Source organism: Nomia melanderi, chromosome 6 (genome assembly GCF_051020985.1).
Source record: "Nomia melanderi isolate GNS246 chromosome 6, iyNomMela1, whole genome shotgun sequence".
In the NCBI taxonomy this organism is placed as follows: domain Eukaryota; kingdom Metazoa; phylum Arthropoda; class Insecta; order Hymenoptera; family Halictidae; genus Nomia; species Nomia melanderi.
In genome coordinates this window covers 10,806,966-10,829,430 of record NC_135004.1, presented here as the reverse complement: position 1 = coordinate 10,829,430, position 22,465 = coordinate 10,806,966, and the positions used below count along the sequence as shown (strand labels likewise).

Below are 22,465 nucleotides of genomic sequence, written 5' to 3'. Positions count from 1 at the left end.
CCAAAACAGATTGTATCAGGAATAGCATGTTTTATTTCATTTATAAACTTATTCAGAATACTGCCAAAAAATCTAATGTGTGTTAATATGTTTATTTATCATTGCAGACCCACAAAATTACAAAAATTATCTAAATATCGTTGTGTTTAAAATAACCGTTTTTTTTATGTAGTCAGTGAATATTTCGAGAGCTTAGAAGTCGATCAGTGTAAATCACATTTTCTTTCTTAAATATTTAAAGAGTATTTCCATAATTGAATCTTTCGATTAATAATGCAATTATATTACTATCTTCGTATTCAACACTTTATTCACCGGACGACTATTAATATCCTTTTTAATGACTGCCTTATATCAAAAAGCAGGTTCACAGTGTTCTTTGAGTAATAGTCTCAAAGAAAAAGCAATTGAAAAATTTATTAAGATTTATTAGTCCTTACACTCTGATTATCTGTAATAACCTGTTCAATAACTGCCGGTAGATACTCCGTTAAAATTCAATTCTAGGCCTGGTACCTCAGTTGCTTTATCAAGTCTTAGTTTTAATGATATACGTTCTTTTAAGCTACGTACATCGAAAATGATAACTAACGGAATCAGCATCAAATTCTTATCGTTTTCTACTAAATTATCTACGGTATTTCTATTAACCACAGCTGCGAAAGGAATCACATGATAAGGGGTTGACATTAGAACTACCGTAGCAGTCAAAATAACTGGTTTTGATGCTTTGTTTCGCAATTATTGATACCTTAAAAGCATAGGATATTCGAAATGATTTTGAAAATAAATAGTTTCATTTGAATCCTATAATGAATATCCGAAGAAACGGAAGATAATCTGTCTTTACAATTTTTATAAGGATTACAAATTAATCGTATTAACCCTTTGCACTCGGAAATCAAATGGTGACTAAGAGTCATCTCCCGTGCGCAAAGGGTTACATGTTCGGTAGTACAAATGCTTAACACATTGAGTGCCGCACGATTTTGCCGAGGAAAATATACAAAATAAAAATAATGTGACATCAACTTATGTAATCGAATTACTAAATAATATAGAAAAGTAATATAGAAAAGTTTTCAAATAATCATCGTTTAATCGAGTGAATTCTAGTAGTTCGATTTGGTCGAGGTCACCGGTGACCCCCATGGCATCCAACGTGTTAACCATCAAAATATTCGTCATTCTTATTACGACGTTCCGCCATATTTCTTGTAGCATACAAATGACATCGCGATTGATGAAATGAATTCATCCAGCCAATCGAAGCTCACCAGAAAGAACTTTTTGCCAGTAAATAATGAACAACCCAATATTATTAATCCGTTCGAAACGTAAGAAAATGATCGAACATCGTGTCGCGGGGCGCAATGTTTTCAAGTACCATGCTGGGCTCCGTAACTGTGCGCGCGCGGACGAGTTCTGTGTCTTGGCATTGGGTGATGCAGGAGGCAACACGGTAGGCGAACGCGAACGAACGAACGCGTGTCTTCGTGGAAGAAGAAAATGCCGCAGGTCTGTGATTTCCGCTTGGCAACAGCGCAGCCGGTTGTCCGTGCTGCCTGGCTGGGTCGAGCCAATGGCGTAATCAAGAGAGGGGAGCGCACAGTCGCTCAGTTTCCTTCTCGAGCATTCACAAAAACTACTCGCAGGAGGATGAACGCGTCTCTTTCTCTTTCCCCTTTCCTTCTTGTTTCTTTACATTGTAGACACTTATACTGAATGATGGCACCTAGTAATCAGTACTCTAATTCGCCAGTTTTTGTCCATTTTGATATGGTAGTTAACGATTCTGTTGTTGGATTTGTATTGTTAGTAGTTTGTCAATTATTAGATGAATTACTGATTAACGCTAGAAATTGGCCTTTTGAAATTTCTCTATAGAAATTGCAGGAATGCATCTATTGAAACTTCAATTGATTTACAATTCAGTTTGCGTATTGCCAAATCAATTTCTTTAGACATAGAATTTGTTATGTTTTTAGTAATCGCAAAATAAAATAAGGTTTTTGTAGTTCGTGATGTGTTCATAGGAGGAGATGTTGTGTTAATGACTTGGTTATTTTAATATATCATTGTCCACGGAAACAATGGGTCCGTTTAAAGATGTTGATAATGTACCATTTAAAGGCTACGCTAGGTAGATGGAAATCTCGTAGTCCAGTACGTCTACGCTACTGATCGATACGGTAACCGTGCACTTAGCTGCGACGTGTTATTAGGGAAGTAATAAACAATCCATTTGTGAGTGATAAAAGTTTTATGAACTCGTATTCTGTCGTGATTTAGGGAGGATGGCAGTGTGAGACCATTTGAAATAAATCAGTACAGTCTCTTCGGAAGTTTGTTGATTTATATGTTTACTTTTGTTCGAATTTATGTATTTGCAGGGTTTTCTAATCCATAGAGTACAGTGAGATAGATATTAATAAAATGATAAGTTTATTTAGGAATAAGGTCATATGGGAACAAAATTTTTGATAATAATTCAATTGTAAACGATATACGTTTCCACTTACAAATAAGTTGTGAAAGTATTTTTATTTGTTAATATTCATTGGGCACCGTTAGATGAAACGCAACAACAATATCCTGTATTGCTAATTATCTGTAATAATTAACATTGTATTGCCATTCAGTAGACATTAATTTGATATAGCAGTTATAGTTCTTCCCCTGGTTCTCACGCAATGTAAATTCAAATGTCTAATTTTGAATATGCGTTGCTGGACGATGTGAAATGTAAAAATCAGTTTATATCCGAAAGCGTTGACTTTACAAAACAAAATTTGAGTGAAGTCCATATTAAATAGAGAAAACTCCAAAAAGATTAAGAATATTGTTATTGCATTTCCAATTTGTTACAATATATAAAAGGAGAAATAGTTAATGTAATATCCAGTTTTTTAATTGTTTAAGGAAACTTTGATTTTGTAATGCTCATTTTAGTTTGAAACTAAAACTATCAGATAGATGACAATAACCCACTTCAAATTTCTTTTTCATAATTATTCAACAAATACATATGCTCCTCTAAAAAATTATTAAATCAATTTATTAATACAAAATTTAAGATAACTGAATCGAAATTTCAACGAATACTTCTCATGATTCACAAGAAACCAGAACCAGTCACACTGACTGCTTAATATTTCCAGTGTCAAATGAATTGAACCGATAGAGGAATCGATAATAAAACCGAACGTAACCTGCCATGTCCAGAACCGTATTCGAAGCACACACGTACACAGTGCGCCAAACAAAAGTTACCCACAATTCTACAAAATTATTCTATTTTCCCTTCCCAAAATAATATTAACAGCGCGACGTAAACGTGAATAATTTATCATTCCCTTGCAAGACAGCATCTGGAAAAAATTGCAAACATTTCTCTTCTATTCATTTCTGCTTACACCGTTCTTTCGCGCGAGAACAAGCATCAATCAAATGCCCGTACGCAGCATGCAAATTCATGAAGACAATTTACGCGAAACTCGGAACCCGTCTGATTTATTTCATATTCCGCCGATTTACCATTTAATGGTTTCCGGCGAGGAGCAGCGCCCGCGATTCCACGACGCCGCCGAGCAATTCTTATTTCTGAACTTTCACACGGTCCCCCCTAGATCTCGACTTTTTACACCGTGGCCGTGTTACAACTCGGCAACATTGTTTCGTCATTTCGTTACGAGGCGCAGATTAATCAGGTACCATTATGTCTCCTCCTCCGTGCCCGTTCGCTTCATGGTTACGCTACTGGGTCGAGTATTCGAGTTACCTCCCCTTTCGTCCTCGCCCCTCCCCCCTGCCACGGCGTTGCACCCGGTATCAGTGGCTTTCACGCGTCTCTCTCGCGGATGCGTTCGTCCTTTCTCCTTTCTTCCACCGCCCCCTCCCTCTCTCCGCCCCACCCCTTTTCACTCTTTTTCCTACCGCTCGCCGGCGTTTATCCCCCCACTCCCCGCCCCTGGGGCATTCAATCCGCGGCGTTCTCTCGTGCACGAACGCCATTTTTCACTACTTAACAGAAATTCGGCAACGCTGTGTATATACGCGCAGCGGCGGCGGCGGCGGCGGTCACGATTTTACTCGACGGCACTGGGTCATCTTGGAAATTCACAACGATTTTTGAAGCTTTCCTTTCGCTCTTCTTCTATTAGTGTTTTGGAAGCTCGCGTGTAGTGTCTCGTATATTTTATGGTGTGTACTGTGTACATTTGTAAATTCATAATGGTTTTTCAAGTTTTCGTTTTTAGTAGCATTTCGACATCTCGTCTGAGGCTCGTTTGGCTATATTTGATTGCAATACTGTGTACAGTATCTCGTGTAGTATGTAGTGAAATGATGCAAATATATGGCAGACATTTTTAGAATTCTTCAATTTATGATCTAAGTAATGTTTGATTAACGAGTTTTAATTTTACACAATTTAATTATTTTATCTTCGCAAAAATTACATTAGACTTCAGTAAATGGTAAAGACTGTACAAATGTAATATATGTCTTCTTATTTATCTCAGTAAATTTTTATACAAAATTATGTTCACATATTTATCAACAAAGAGGCGCCATTCAAAGCATCATCAGTAATAACATGTATTTCGAATAAAGTGGCGACTGTATACTGCTTTTCTGTTAGAAATAGGCCCGAAGTAAGGGTGTATACATAGCCTGTCACAGTTTTAATATTTTATCAGACACTGAAGTAGCAAAACAGTATATCATTATAATCTCCATCGGGTCTGAAGGAGTTAACACATTCACGACTGCATATAACTTTCTAAAGTCTGTAGCTGAATACCGCAAGGGTATGCTATTCAAATGTATACGAATATAAAAGGCATATGAGGGAACTGTGTGGCCAATACTTATCTACAAATCATGAACTGACGATCAAGTGACTAGCATTCTTCTAAAAACAAATTGAAAATGATGCGGGACTACCAGTATTCCTCTAAAGAATTTAAAATAACGTAAAACTATCACTATTCACCTAATGAATTTAAAATAACGTAAAACTATCACTATTCACCTAATGAATTTAAAATAACGTAAAACTATCACTATTCACCTAATGAATTTAAATTAACCCAGAACTAGCATTCACCTAAAGAATTTCAAATAACGTAGTTCCACATTTCCACCATTCATCTAAAGCATCTCGAACAACGTAATCCCACATTACCACCGTTCAACCAAACAATCCTAAACAACGTATAACCACGCTACCAGTTTCCTACGCTTAAACAATCAATTACTCAATTGCTCAAATAATCATCTCAAGTAATAATCGATCGCCACCTAGCTCCGTGAATCGGTCAAGAAAAACAATTCACCGGAGTGGCGTGCGAGCGTGTTTCATATGCGGCGCGCGTTTACGTGCAGGGGTGCGGCGTGGGAAGGCATGGGAAAACTCTGGCGTACAAGGACCGGGGTTCGCAGCTGGAGGGGAAACTTGAGACAGAAAGGAGCGTCGACTCGTGGACGCTCCGTTGAAGCGCGGAGAGGCAGAGGGGGCGGGAGTCGAGAGAGAATCGTAGGGGTCTTTCCACGTCGAGTGGGCCGACGCGTTGAGAACCGTGGGAGGGGCGGGGGGAACGGCTGGTGGGAGTGTGCAACGGGACGCGGAGTGGGGGGAAACAAGCGGCGAAGCGGGCCAGACCAACGCTTGAGGGTTAAGGCCCGTTACGCAACGTCATAATCCAGTGAATTTTTCGTTTTTTTTTCGCTTCTTTCGAAACAACATCGGCCAGACGCGCGCAAACCAGTCGGAAACTCGGCGCAGCCAGAGCTCTCGCGTGAAATCATCGGCGAGTACCTGGAAAAATGGAAACTCCGCCCGGCTAGTAGCGGCGACGACTCTTTCACGTTCGAGATGATCAGGATACGTTCGACGGATGTTCTTTTTCTTCGACGGTTTCTAGAGAGTAATTGATTCGCTTTGTTTTTCTCTTTTTTAGCCGAGCGATCGGGCGCTGGCACGGTTTTCTTCGAACGATCCGTTGAGAAAACGAACGGTGGTTCTGGTCTTTCTGTTTCTCTCACCGAGAGCTACAATTTGAAAGTTTGCAGATTGGAGGTGGTTTAACAGGTCGTTCCGGTCGAATGATCTTAAAAATCAGTAACATTCGCGAGTTTTTTTTTTTGATTTCGTGGAGAACACTGATTGCGGTTTATATTTCCCTTCGGTTTACTTGTTGCGTATTTGCATCGTGTAAAAGGATTTTGAAGACTTTTTCTTCTGCTTTTGAGAAGAACCGGATGATCGCGAATGAATTATCAGTAGACAGTTATAATTACAGCAATGGAGGTGCTTGGTACACGTTAAAATGTTACATTAATCGACTGAATAATCTAGTTTAATAATTCCAATAAGTTGGAAATGCTAATGAGTTGGAAAATTGAATATCGAAATAAATTTTCATTTTTGAGGACTTTTAAAATGTTTTGAACTTCATTAAAATATTACTGCCAGCAATGAATGTTGCTCTTTATATTTTTTTATGTACACGAAATGGCTAATTATTTATGATTAATTAAACGATTCTGATTTCGAGTTTCACCTGTTGCAACATCTCAATGTATCATTGACCGGGCTAATAAGAAAATCTTTAGTTTGCGGTACGTGACGCTTTTCATTTCGTTAATCGTGCAGTCGCAGGATTTACGGGAACCGTTGCGGATTCAGTTAATTGAAAATGCAGCTCAGGTTCATCGTATATTCTATACCGGCGACCAGCGCTTAATCAAGCCTTATTCTCTCGGTTGCTTTAGCGTTAGCATACTAACTGAAAGGTTCCGATGTTAGATGATCAGAAAGAGCATTCGGTTAACCTCTTACCTTACGACTTTTCTACGACTTTATTCACAGAATTACTTTATCCTTGCTAATTTGTTGGGAGAGACAACTGTCAGTCTGTATTTACTTTCAGCAATGAATAATAATAATGACAATAGAAAAATGACGCATTCGTTCCTCGATTTATGGACATCAATTTACACAATCTCATTTTACACGATCAGAAAATAGATTTGTCTGACCTTTACTGGATTTTACGATATATTTTATTAGACTAAGTGATTCTCTTGTGTACTCTTGTATTTTATTCGAAGAATTCAACAAAATTAATATAGTAATTTTTTTACTTAACTAAGTTAGGTTTTTAGATATTTCTTAATGCTCAATTTCCGAAACCCGTCTAATTGAAGAATATTGCATTTCATAAACATCATTATTAAAAGATTGTGTTAATTTTGTTTAATACAACTGTACGAATAGTTTTTCTAATTCTCTATTTTCGGAGCTCTAATTTCTAAGATCCACATGAGTGAATACCTGTATTTCTAGAAACTACAATAAGAAGTACAATAAATGTTCGTTAATCCAGTATTAAAATTCTTTAATAAATCTTCTATTTTGATTTGCTTCTAAATGATCCGCACAATTCTCATGTTACACGTTGCATTATGAATTTATTACACATTTATTCGCACGATTTTGCTTTTGCCTTTAATTATATTGCCTTCTATGTAGCAATTAAACACATTGCATGTTAATATTCCAGTTTTTGCATATTTACGTGTTGCCGGACGGATTTGAATACGTTTTGCAAGTAATTGGTGAGGATTGTGTTTTTCCTGGTTGTATTACACGTTTTCCGTGCGCGTTATCTGGAAATTCTTAGAAATCAGCCTGCAACGACTAATTTATGGGAAGACCCACGGTCAGGTCAAACGTATTAGACATACCGTTGCTCGGGGATCTCAATTTACACAGTTTACTGGCAATAAAATGATTTCTCTTTTGCGCAGCGGCAATGTTGGTTCACAATTAGGATTCTATTCTGTCCACCGAGCAATCGAACTGGTTCACCGGGAAATCGCATGAGCTTAGCGTTCAGAACGCATACGTCAATGCAATTACGATATGGAAATATAATTACAATTAGCGGTAACGACGCATTGATTACCACTATTATTATTAATTAATATGATCGAATACGTCAATGCGATTAACTGACTAGACGTCATGTTTAAATGGGAAAGTAATGATTTATCAATCAATTGCGTACCGAAACCTTTGAATTGGGGATTTGAAATTTCAAATTTTATAGAGAGTCTCTGATGTTTGATGATGAATAAAAATAATGAAATAAATGAATAAAGATAATGAAAGCTGATAAAGAATAAAAGAAGACAGTTGAAGTTTCTTGTAAATGTTCGAGAATCGAACAATGACAGTAATAACCATTGAAGGAAAATCAATGTATCCTATAGTTTATCTTGCACGCAATCAGATCCTTGATTCTTACGATGGATTAAATGTTATTAGTTTTAAATTTCCCGTTCCATTTAATCGACTTCAATATTTCTCGAGCGACGCGTTTCTTAGAAGAAACATTTCTCTAATGTTTTCTGCCCACGGGACGTAAAGTTATTACGAAAATTTGCGAATCGGAGCACGTAGTTGGGGATAATGTATATTCTTTCAGCAAAAATGAATACGTTTTACCTAGGAACATCGGAAAAAGTGCGGAAACTCAATTTGCATTGGCTATATGCAAACGCGAGTAACGGATATGATATTCATTAAAATTCATTTGTTTTTTTACCTTAAATCTATGAGCGCACGCATCGCTATGGATAATTTATGTAAATTGTTCCACGAATTTGTTAAAATTAAAGGTCCAGCTCTCTCGTTGCTAATCCCTGCTAACTGTTTCTCCGTTAATTAATTTTTGACTGCCGAGCAGAAGATAATAAGAAACTTGTTAATCACGATGTGTATTATTATTAAACAGCGAAATAAACCATGCAAAATAAATGTTTCCCAATATGATTAGTTACTACTAAAAATATTACTTTGTTGATTTCCTTGAATTATTTGAATAAAATATAACACTACACAAGAAAATCACTTGGTCCAATAAAACGAAGCAAAGGTTAAACGAAACCTAACTTCTTCCCTTAAGGATCTTAATCGTTTGAAAATAAAGTACCAGGATTCACGAATCCTTGCGAACATTAGATTCTACTCGTTTACTCTAAATACATAAATGCATAAAATCCGCGGTCTAATTATTACATATACGATATTCTCATCAAGAATGAAATTGCGTAACTGTGCGATATATTATCATCAACTAACCAATATTATTAAACGCCCGTAATAGCGAGTTCCCCTTGATCACATTATAATTAATAATAAACAGAACAAGAATCGTGACTTTCATGAGGCGAGTTATTGGAATATTAATTCGTTGAAAAATTCGTATCCTGGTCGCGAGTCACGTTTAACATTTATAATGAACTCTCGGGCCCATTTTATAATCTTTTCCCCCGACGAAGCCAGTCTCCTTTATCCAGATCACGGATTGACGCCGGGATTCGCGGTCAATCCGATCGAAATGAGCTATCGAAAGGTTAGGAAGTCGTTGCACACGCGGGGAACCGGTTTGATCGCGGCGTGGGCGTGTGATAAATCCTAGAACCTGCCCGTTCCCCGTCCCCCCGCCCCCAGCCGGTTTTTCCTCGTCTATTACCTCGCGGGGACCGCGGCGCTGAATCGAAGCGGAAACAACGCTACCGTGTCGGTTACGCCGCGAGAAATCATCGTAACGCGTAACGCTGTTTCGCGATTAACCGTAGAAATTGCTTACGCGCGTAGGCGTAATGGGTGTCATTCGGGACAATGCGCGCTTAACTCGTCACGGTGCGGCGGCCTCGCATGGAACGGCCATCTTTTTCAGCCCTCCGCAGCAGTGTCGCGGATCGAGGCGCTGGACGAAATTATTTTGGCAAATGTCTGGACGAGCTACTTCATCAGCGCTTGCAATGATCTTGGAATACGATGCCAACGACGTCATTCTAAACAACTTTTTCCTATAGATATAATAGACGTCTCTTTTATTTTAAGATATACACATAGATACGTTCGGGGGGCTGTTAACATTATTTCGAAAGAGCTTTTGTACGACCTCGATGTTGAAATTTATTGCGAAGATTATTGTTCTGTATGTCTAACCATTTAGATTTTTTAGCAGTGACTATTGGTTCAATAATTATGAAGCATTCAAGTTTGAATTACATTAAGGAGCGTTGAAGTTTAGATTTATTTATTGATACTGTTTTTGATCAGTGTCTAGATGAGTTATCTCTTCGCTGATTCCAGTGACACCGAAATATAATGGTGATAACGTTATTCTGAGTAACTTTTTCCTGTACATATAGGCGGTCTCTTTTAGTTTTTGAGTTACATGTCAAAATATGTGGTAAATATCTGACGAAACTTAGTAAACCATGCATCAGTTTGAATAACATCAAATGTCGAGTCTGTTTCGGCGTAAAACTCCAGAAGTATAAGAGATACAGCTGCGGTTTAGAAAAGTTATTTAACTATAATGTAAGCTGCAAAAGTTGCTTGGTATATTTAAAAAATCGCGTCATTCTTGGCAACGCCTCCGCGCAGAACATGTTTTTGTCAGAATGGCCAACTGGATTCCGAGAAATCGGATGGACCAAAACAGAAGACTAAAATCTCGATAAGAAGTCGAAAAATTTCTTAAACCTAACCGTACCTGCACTTCGTATATACTTATTCCTAACCAGTCAAATGACTGGCTACAAAAGCATGGTAAACAAGTTAGATGATCAATTTTTCTTAGTGGAAACAGAAACAAAAGGAAAGAGAAAAATTGAAAAGCTCATTAATCGGATAATATAGAAATTGATATAATTTTAAATGAACGAAACAGAACAGAGAATTTTAGGTTAAATTTATAAACCGGTCGTTTGATTGATTCGCGGTACAGTTAATGTTAATTCCATATCAATGGTTATAGTTTTATAGATAAAGCTACGATAGATGTAATTTTGAAAGGAGGTAACTGTACATGTAATTGTTGTTGCTATGCTATTTACGGTTCGATTCAACCTTTTAACTCGATCCATTTTCGAACCCCTCACACCGACGTGTTCTCGGAAAAGAAAACTCTGCGGGTATTTACCTATTTCTAGCAGATTCGCTGAAAATACACGTCTAATAATACGTACCTGATTCTCCCAAGCTGAGAGTAATCGTAAACTGTCGAAACAATACGCTCAGCAGGAGATAGTACCACTAAAATACTAAGCATATTTCTTAGAGAAGATTTAACGCTATTTCTACCGAAGGTGTCAAAAGACAACATTTGAAATTTTAACATAAAATTATTTTTCCAAGTTTAGTCGTACATTCTGAATTGACTTTTCAACTTTTGCAGTAACGATTATGAAATTAACTATCGAAAATGTCTAAAATTCAAATGAGAAAAAATAACGTAATTCAATGTAATTCTTTTCCAAAAATCATAGCTAGAAAATTTTTTGCAAGGGACATGTTCTCCTCCGTTGCTTTATATTAACAATAAGACTCAATGAATTGAATAAGCATAATTATCATTCTTTTGCGCATAAAAATAAAAAATTGTTTGGCCATTATCTTTTTCCTTTTCGTAAATGTTTAATGATGATAGGATTGTAATAGTTTAATCAAAATTTGTTGAAGTAATTTAAAGAATCAAGGGTTAAACAGAAACTGATTTTTCCTCTTAAGAATTTGAATAAGTTGAAAATAAACTAACAGTATATTATATGCAACCATTTTAATTATAAATGCATAAAATCTATTATATAGTTATAAATAAATTCTTAAACTCAGAATATGTTTATATTTGCAATTAAAGTTACTTACGTTTTAATAATTATTTAAGCAACTATGATCGCCATTTTGATCGAATAGTGCCTGCTAGGTGTAGTGCAGTGTTTATAATGAATACATTGTTTGATCTTAATGTAACTACATTTTAAATTCGCAATTCTCCGCGTGGTTTTATTAAAAGGCTGTTTATCCGGATAGTCGCGAAAGTTTAATTCTCCAATTTTTTAATGAGACTATAGTCACGTGGGACGAACAATCGCCGCGTTAGTATTTGTTTCAGCAAAGCTGTCAGATTCAGTGATCTATTGTTCCTTTCTAACGAGCTTTTGTTGCATCTTCAATAATATTGTTCGCCGGTAATTACGGGTAGAACCTGTTCATTGCAAATGAAGCCTACATAAATTAAGGAACAGACATGCGTTGCAACTTTATAAATTGTTGGAAAACACACAATGAGTGGTAATTGTGATTGATTTCGTGGCTGTTTAACTTGAACTGATTTCGAATTTGTATTGTGTTGAATAATTGAAAGGGACGCAAGGGAATGATAGTAATATTGAACTGGATGAGAAATTTAATTAAGAATTGTAATTTAGAATTTCAACATGGGTTTACATATGTTTTTATATTTTTGTTACACTATGGTTGGAAATTTATAAAACTTCATCTGTTATTTATTATTATTATTGTTGTTGTTATTATTATTTTAATAATTTGATTTCTCTTCACATTTGATGATCTCATGTATGTATATTATATATGTATTATTATATTCTTCAGTAAGTATACGCTAAAGCTACACGTGATCATCAAATGTCAACAGAATTCAAAATATTAAAAATATCAGATAATTATATTTAACATATATTGAGTTTCTTCAGTGTATGCTTTTAACCTCTAGAAGATATATTCACAATAGATTACTTGATAATAAAAAGTTTTGCATAATACAAATATTTATAACACAGATACTTACATTTCTGTATCAAAAATATTTATAGCGTATCTTCCAATACCAAGAATGGTCACGATAAAATTATTGATAGGTAATAATAATGTTCACAATTAACATTATGATAACAGAAACACCCGGCATGTATCTTTCAATAACAAAAATACCCGCAGTAAGTATATCAATCAGAAAATTATTTACGATAAATCTTCGAATAATAAAAACATTTACAAGATCTCTCTTCGTAACAAAGTGGTCGAACTTGTACGCAATAACGTTCTTATTAACACTAAAACTACCAGACGGGTCAAAATGACCCACCCCTAATTTCTTCTTTTTATGATTATTAAAAAACTAACAGGTGTCTCTGAGAAATTACTAGCGAAATTGTTTTAGTAAATCAATTGAAGTCACAATATATGCATCTTTGGGAGTTTCTACAGAGACTTTTAGAAAAGTCAATTCATCTGTTCGGTAGTTTTAGTGTTAAACGAATGCGAACCACTTTTCGGAATCTCTTTATAAAATGAACATTGGATAATTGGAACACTTGACGGGACCGGAAGGTTGCAATTATGAAGAGGTAGAATCGTAGCCACCCCAAGACTAGCTGCCGCAGAAAAGGACGACGCGAGTGAAGGAAAAAGAGAGACTGATAGTCGAAGCGTTCAGCAATATTAAAAGCTCCCTCATGGACGTGCTCGTGAACACAGAGTTCAGTGTAGTAGTAGCTAAAGCTTTTGCGATTATCTCGGAAACAAAAGCCTTCCGTTGACAACATATAAGGGAAAAAGTTGCTCAAAGTCATGTCCCCAACAACATATTTAAAAATCATCAGAATCGACGCAGACGCAGCGCATCAACCTCATCGTAGTGTTAAACCTTTCGCTAAAATGGAGCCAAAAGTTAAGACAATATAAACAGTAACAAAAATACGTTCATGGAAAAATGATAAACGCATATGATATGAATACAGATCATTTTGCTTCTAAAAGCAGTGCCACAACGATGTTTTTGAGACGAAACACTTGGCCCCGAATGCTGAAGACTGCGTAGCGAAAGGGTTAATGTATTTAACACTAGATTTACCGAGTGGGTCATTGTGACCTGTTTCGAACTTTCATTTATTAGATCATTGTGTACAGTTATGTCGTTTTTGAAAGAAAACGTGTGATTTTCTTCGTGAGTCAAATTGACCCGTTTCGGTAAAGTGTATAAAAATGTCGGTGAACCTAGTGTTAACACGCTGACTACCACGCCGGTCACCGCTGACAAGAGTTTCCGAAATGCTTGAAGACAATTACACGAAGAAAACTGCTGTCGAATCGAAATATTCAATAGCACGAGGAACTAAATAGTAGTGTAAATCGAGAAGTATGGTATGAAACCATTAATAATAATCAATTTCAATATCATAGGCAGTCAACGTGTTAAATACAACGTTCCGAAGAACGCAACGTATGCGGTCTCATTTGCGAAGAATTCTCGCTGGAACATGTATCCGCGATTTCAGACAGAAGGTTGGAATTATCATAGTGACGGTCGTTGTTTTTCAATCGTGTTGCATATTCAGTCATCGAAGCGTCGTAACCATGATACACGTTTTTTTGTTGTTGAAATCGAAGTTGATTCATCTGATCCTGGTTTTGATTGATTTCGTGGCTATTTAACTTAGTGAACTGATTTTGTATTTTCAGTACTTGAAGGATTGATTGTTGTTTTGATTTGTAAGGCGTTTAAAAGATTTACATACAGTTTATACCGACGAAGCTAATTTATGAAAGAAAACAAGAAGGAATTTTAATGAAGTTAATATCAACGCGAAAACATTACGCGCTGTGAGACGCATATGATGTTATCCTTGCGTATAGTGTCCTGTCTAGGATCGAATACTTTAATATCTACTCTTAACATTAGAACTACCATACCAGTCGAACTAGTTGGCGTTAAATTTCTTATTCTGCAATTGCTCTCTCCCTGACTGCATAAAAGTATTAAATGTCCAAAATTATTTTAAACATTAGTAGTTTCGCTTACATCATGTAACGACTGTCAGCAGAAATGAAAAGAAATGCACATTTCATTATGGGTTAAAATAATAAAAATAGTTTGTATCCTTAAAGTTGTAATAAGATGTAGTAGTTACATATACATAACTTACATAAATCATTTGGTTTTAGCATATAAAATAATTTCGTTTTAAAAATCCATTTTCAACAGAGACGAGTATTAATTATATTTGGAACATTTTGTTTCAAAATCCTCGTTCCACAATTTAATTCAAAATTTTGGTTAGAAAATTTACTTTATTTTTAATTTACTGCTTTCTTTAAGTAATAGAGATTTGTTCATTGTTGTTTTGTTGAGATTTATCGTTCGTGATTTTCTTTATTAACGTTTTGGAATCCATATTTCAGATCTACAAATTATAGAACAAACAAGAAAGAGGAACACAAGCGTTATCTCAAACATTCGATAGGTTATCATTATAACCCGATTGATACAAAAGTCACGAAACAAACAAAACGATTATTTAAATACACTAAGAAAGGAACCAATTGTTATAGAAACTATAACAATGATTATATAAACTGTTACTTATTTATTGGAACAACGAAACAAAGGAAAATGATAAACACCCTCGAACTAATCGTTATCTGTTATTTCAGGACAAAGTATAAGACATATTCTGATGTAAAAAAAAAAAGTATTATAGGAAAGTCATACAAAAGATCATAAGCAAATTCCTTCGTTATGAAAGAGTGGCACCATAATAAGATACTGTGCTAACCTTTGGCGAAAAAGTAAAGTGAGTCGTAAGAAATACGAGTTTATCAATATACCGCTCCTACTTTTTTAACAACTTCTGTCACTTTTCCGAAGTTGTCCAAACGTTTTTAAGCTATTAATTTCGAAATGTAATACTGTAAAACGTACAATATAAAAATGTTTGTTTTATCGTTGGTACTTTACATGCATTTCTAAAATTAACAAAAATTGAACAAGGATTCATTCTGTCCCCAATTTTATTTGCTGCAAGAAACCAACTTCTAAACGATTACGTAATTTTACACCGTTATATTATTTCTTTTTTTAACAGTTGTAACCTACGTATATAAGAAAGCTAAACTATTTCTAATATTCTGTTCACTTTTATAGAGTGTTTTATTTGATAAATGTTTCGGTCGATTTTGATTGATGCAGTTACGTAAGTATCCGTCTCAATTATCTATTTTTAAATCTCCGATTTCTACGATCTAACTAAACGAACATTAATTTTTCTAGGAACGATAGAACATTCTAATTGTCCATTTTTAAACTTCTAATTTTCAAAATCTATAGATAGAACAACCTCTATACTGAATGTCCATAAATCTAATGTTATACCGAATTTTGCACAGAACCCTAAATAGAGAATAGTTAAATAACGATTCTTCTCATACATATTTATTTTGTCAAATACATTTTCTCTTTGTTAGCTAACTCTATTCACGTCTCTTCGGCGTACTCCAAATATTTATCCTTAACTTTTGATTTTTCTACGTACATGTGTATTCTGTCTATCACGTTATAAAACTTGTCATTTCGTAACAACTACTGTTTCAATAAACCTCCCATCAGATTTATTAACAAATGAAAAAAAAGAATTCAAGATATCGTGAGAGCGAAAGTGGTAACGTAGTGCTCGCAGAATTGTCGGAGCCAATGGGAATTTAATGATCGAGGATGCTCGTTGGTGTTTTCTCTTTCAGAATTAATCGTTGCGAAAGAGGCAGCGTTAGATGGTCCTAAAGCGAGAAAGGCGGCAGACGAAAATTAGCTCGGCGAGATTCCCAGCGGCAGATACTACATGTGTTTCACCGGCGATTGATTCAAATTGAATCCGCGGCGAAAATATTTGCGGAAAAAACGCAAATATTTCCCGAGCTCCCCGTGCTGTTTTGATTGCAGTCAGCGCCGTGGAAGGTGAAAACAAAAGCGATCGGACGATACGGTGACACTAAATAGAAATTTGTGCGAAGCTGTGAACGATTTCTATCCGGTGATCGAGCCTGGGCAAATTTAATTTCAAAATTTATATAAACAATCTTCTCGCGGTTTTTTTCTATTTTCTTCGAAACGATTTACAGCTTATTCGCGAGAACAGCGATGAATTGATACAATGAGTTAAAGTAATACTTTTTTGATCATAAAAATTTTTTGATTCTCTGAAAAGTTTCGAAATCTTTTGTCGACCGCCACAAAATTTATTTTTAGTGTTTTATATATGTGTTACAAACAAAAGAAGATTTTACTATTTCGATGTCTTTATTGTACATTTATTAATATACGTGATAACAATTTTATAATAATCATTTTAATAATTTTTATAACAGACAATCAGTGAGATAATCTTCTTAGCAGGATTAGCAATGTTCGGTTCAAAATTAGTAAGTTTTAACCTTAAATCGTCTCGGACTTTCATATTCGACTTATTTCTCTGTTTGGTTAAGTTGGAGTTAACATGAAACCAGCTTCAACCATGTACGAACTTGGAAATGCCAGCAAAAAAGGGTATAGGATATCACAAAGTTTTCTGTATTTTTGTGTTATATTTTACACTGGTATTAAATTCATTAAAACAATATTCAAAAAGATTATATGTTATGTAATTATATTCGTGATTTCTAATCAATTTGTCCTTCGATCCCCACTCGACCCCCAGGGGTCGATATCAACCACTCTGGCGACCTCTGTCTTAGAGTTAAATAAAAAATAATCTGTTTCAATGATATTTTCATTTACTTCTTAGATAGTGAAATAAAACAATCGAGAATTAATAATGGATAAATAATAATGCGAACGATCTGGTTTTATACAGTTTTTAGAGTTACTTGCTTTCTCGGCGAAAATCTTTTCAAAGAGTTCACAGGTAAGAAATAGTTAAGCCGTTTTGGAAAATTATACAGTAAATTATAATTCTAAGATTGCATATCTATATTATTTAAATTAACACTTAAAATATTGTTGCTTGAAACATACTCACGTCTGCTGGTGATACAAGTAATTAGCGGCAGGAAAAAACGATGCGATAAGAAGCTGACATAAAATTTAAGGATACGTCCGTCTGGAAACTTCTTTTTTTAGAAGGCTTGTTTAATGTCTCTTTTATTAATAAACTAACAGCAAACTGAAATATAAGCAGTGGAAGGTTATGCAAATTCGCGTTTTTCTATACAGAGTTTAGATGACAACACCTGTACCTAAACCTGCTTTAACCACAGAGAGTTTTGATTTAATTGAAGTACTACGTCAATAATACGAATGACTTGAGAATATTGTTGAATTCAGTTACAATTATTGGCTTTTCCTGTTTTTGTACTTTGGAGTATACTGCAATTGTATAAAATTTGCAGCGTATTGACATGTAACTCATCATGTATGTAAATTACTCGGGGCAAAAGGTGTCGCCAATCATCCTCGGTGTCAACGATCTCTTGACGTCTACCTCGTGAAATATATTGCTCCCTTGAAGAGAACGTTAACTGCTCGTTGGCGTCGTTGATTGTTAACCCCTTGCCTTACGACTTAATTTCGTAGGTGCATTTGTTAGAACTCTTTTATGCACTAGTAAACGAAAATATTTCATGATCTTTCTGTATCTAGATTTAGTATAAACTATACAAATTGCTAACAAGAACAGTAATGTTTCATTTAAACTTAACACAACTCAATGATATTTATGGTTGTTAAACCATATCAGTCAACTGCATTTCTGATTTTACTGCAGAACTGAATTTTACACAAAAAATCTCTGTTCCGCGTGAAAAATTATTTTAACCTATTTAGTTACAATTGCTATAAAAATATATATATCGTTCTATTTATATAAGAAATGTTTATATGGTTTTTCCAGTTAATGCAAAAATACCTTTTAAAGTTGGAGGTTTGACGTTTTCTTCATAATTTTACAATCGAATTACAAAAACAGCCAAAGACGTCATCCCATGCAAGAATTTCTTCATAACGCTGTATTGCTAATTTTTAATCATCACTTTAATCATCTTGCGAAAGAAATTTTCTGACGATGCTCTGCTCCGTTTTCCATGTATCTTTGTTTTTATTAACATTATGTAATACTTTGCACCATCGCGCGTTGTTTATCTGCGTTCAATATTGTACAGCTTTGTTTCCGTTTTTTTTTCTGTAGATAGATTTGTTTATAAACTGAAACGCGACACCCAGTGCATTGCGCATAATGCGAGCTGCCTCAGATAAAGCTTAAGCCTTGAACAAAAATGAGTCCGCAGTTATCATTCCATTTTTTTTTTCTTCAATATCGTACGTACTGTTGCTTGTTTTCACTTTTATCACCTTTTAATTGTGTGCTTATCATCCGATTAATTGCATCTGTGTCCATGTAACTGTTTGTGCTCTGTTTCGTTGCACCCACGCGAGACTTTAATCAGCCCGGCTATATTTGCCTGTCGGTTGATTTTTCTTGTTAACGAATAACCTTCTCTCGTTCCTTCGATCCAAACGATTCTTCGTGTGTTTGCTCGATTCATCCTTTGCATACCGTATGACCACAGAAATTTTACTATTTAAACGCTAGAACTGTCCGTGGCTAACACTAAACGTGTGCCAGCTCTTTGTAGATATCTATTCCCACCGCAATCAGTACTGACTAGTTACAAAACTAAGGTAAACAAGTTAAGCGATAAATTCATCTTGACTTCTTAACAAAATTTTTAATCAAATTTTAAAAACTGGTCACTCGACGCTTAGCATTAAAGAATTTTTCTAGAAAATATTGTAAGTGCCAAATCTGGAAGACTTAATTGAAAAACTGAAAAGAGACGAATCTACATGTCAATCTCAGATATCGAAGCTCCAAGTCGACATTGCAGCGATATTCAACCGCAAAGGGTTAACCCTACGCAACGAGCCAATTCTACTCATATTCACTTTTATAAACATTATGTGCCAAATGCTTGTGTCGATTTTGATCGATGCAGTTACGCAAATATCTATCTCAATTGTCTACTTTTAAACCTTTAATTTCCAAGATCTAAATGAATGAATATCAATTCCTCTAAAAACAATATTGAAATGCGTGTGAGTCGTTTCTCGAGTGCGAAGGGTTAATCTTTTCGAAAAAGATTCGAGGCTGGTGCTGTATGGTAACCGGGTGGCGGTGGTTTCGTCGGCGGCGACGGATAATATTTTTAAAGGAAAAACGATAAAAGAAGTTTCTTCGACCTCGCGGTTTGGCCTCGTTTCGCTGTACCGTTTCTCGGGCCGCATCGTTCGGCCTCGTTCTCTGTATTTTTCTCATTTTCTATTCCAAGAGGAATAAAACTCCGCCAGACGATTTTCCCCCGTGCGCGAGACGCTCGCCGTCACGGTGCTCTTCACACATTCACGTTGGGACATGTTTTTATATGTTTAACACGTTAACACTGGACTCTATCGAGCGTTTAATGCTAAAACTACCGAGCAGTTAAGTTGACTTTTTGGAATTCCTTTATGGAAACTTCTAAAGTGCAGCTATTGAGACTTTAATTGATTTAAAGTTTAATTTGCGTATCGGTGAAGCAATTTCTCGAATAATTTCTTAGAGAGACATCTGTTACCTGTTTAGTCACTGTAAAGAGAAGAAATTATGTCATTTTTACCCGTCTGGTATGTTCAGTGTTAATAGCGTTAATGTGTAATTCTTATGAAAATTGTAAGGATAGATTATTTTCTGTCTCTTCATATTTTCAGTGCGGTATTCAAGTGAAAATATTTTTACAATCATTTAGGATATTTAACACTTTTAACCCTTAACGGTCGACAACTTTCTATTAGCTCTTTGTCGACGAGACTGTCGTAAACTTCTAACATTTCTTTCGGTAAAAAACTAAATTATGCATCGAAGTCTTAAATGCTAAAAGAGAAAAGCCACATGCCAGCATCTCGTTAGTTGAATTATTAAATTATTCGTTCGCAGTTTTTGAAATGAGAAAACTGATGCCCGTTGTTTTTTTTAGAAATCTGGACTCTACTTTTTGTTGATTTTTTACATATATATTTACTAATATTGGAACTATATTATGCACTTTGTTTAAGTCAAAATGACCCGTTCTGGAATTTTTCTTTTACAATTATTGACAAAGTAACAGTTGCTTCCCTGAGAAGTTCTTGAAGAAATTAATTTAGCAACACGCAAATAATTGATCCAAATTGTATATTTGAAACAAAGTAGTAATAAACGAAATTAACTCATTATTTGAAAGTATTTCAAATGTTGTTGCTCGAGTTTAATTTAAAACATATCCAACAGTTCTTTCAGCGATTTCTAACCCTATTATACAAACAAACGATGACTTTCGTTATATTTTTCTTAAAACCGGTATAAAAACCTCCGAGTATCTCGTCTTTGCTTAACTCTTCATGAAGCGAGAACATTTACATATATGCAAATGCGATGTGCGTTCACATCGTAAATGGTAATCGACCATTTATTGTTCTCCGATCCGACAGTTGTCTGTTAGAAGTTTTCCAAACGATTTTCCAAAGTAATTATTTTGTTCCGATAATTTGTCTTCGGGTGTGAAAAATCTGCAGTACTTAATGATAAATAATTATAATTAATGATCCTATGATTACCAGTAGACCACGCACTTTTATCAGAATTAAAATTTGTGAGAACATTATCTGATGAATAGAATCACGACAAAAAAATAGTTTTTCTTAATAAATGCTATAAGGAGCACTATACTTCGCATGTTTTATTTATTCTTTCGTGTAGCGTGGATTTTATACAATTCCATATTTTCAAATATTCCATAATTGCGTAAAAATTCTCAGTCTAATTGTCAGCTTCCCGCCAGTTTCACGTGTATTCCTGAAACGTTGTTTTCTTTGCAGATTTGCGTGCGCCAGGCGAGATAAGGAAACCGCCAGTTTAAAGAAGATGTTTTTACCAGACACCTTGGAGCACTTTGTAAGTAGTTTGTCGTTGATTTTTTCAACAGGTAGATTACATACAATCGAACTGTGAAAGCGGCGGATCGGTGTCCTTTTTTTTATCTTAAATAAGAACATTCAATTATTATACAATCTCTATGTAACAGACTTTCTCCAAACTTCGGTTTTTATCGCAAAATAAGGTACAAGACTTGTGTTTTTGTTTTTTTCTACACGCAACACGTAACGTCCTGTAATTTTACATTTATTTATGGGTGAAATATATTCCAGAGTGTTTATCGCTTGCAACAATCGTATTTAACCGACTAAATGTGAAACTGTTATGAACAGCTACACCTTTAGTATCATGAGCATTGGGTAATAAACCATTTGTTCGAATAAAAAAATTAATGTAACTCAGTTTAAAGTAGCATAGAACATGTTAAATAACATAAATTGTTCGAATTATTATTTTATTGATCTCCAACATATAATTTGGATATTTTCAAAAATATTTTATTAGTCTTCCTCAAAATTCGATTTTCATATACAGTTTTATAATGCGCGTGACTAATTTAGAAAAATTGATTTTTTGAAATGTACATCATCAACTGGTATACCTCAGCAAATCTGATTTAAAAACGATATTTCACCTTGCAGTTTTAATCATTTTATTCATAAAAACAGCTGAACTTTGGGATATTAGGTATTTCAACGAATAAACTTTTAACGCTTGACAATTTTTTATTAACTCTTTAAAAAAATATTGAGTTATGCTCCAGTCTGAAACGCTAAAAGAGAAAAATCTACATATCAGTCTCTCGTTAGTTGAATAATTAAATTATTTATTCGCAGATTTCAATTCAAACTATGCGACT

General features: G+C 35.0%; 1 protein-coding gene across 3 annotated transcripts in view; it reads left to right on the top strand.

Moving 5' to 3' along the window:
- The window catches only part of Ipk1 (Inositol phosphate kinase 1), a 276,465-nt gene that overhangs the window by 15,715 nt on the left and 238,285 nt on the right, over positions 1-22,465 (top strand). For all 3 annotated transcript variants that reach the window (XM_076368289.1, XM_031978695.2, XM_031978694.2), the window contains exon 2: positions 21,549-21,624. The gene's annotated coding sequence lies outside the window, so the exon portion shown is untranslated. The remainder of the gene's footprint in view (positions 1-21,548; positions 21,625-22,465) is intronic.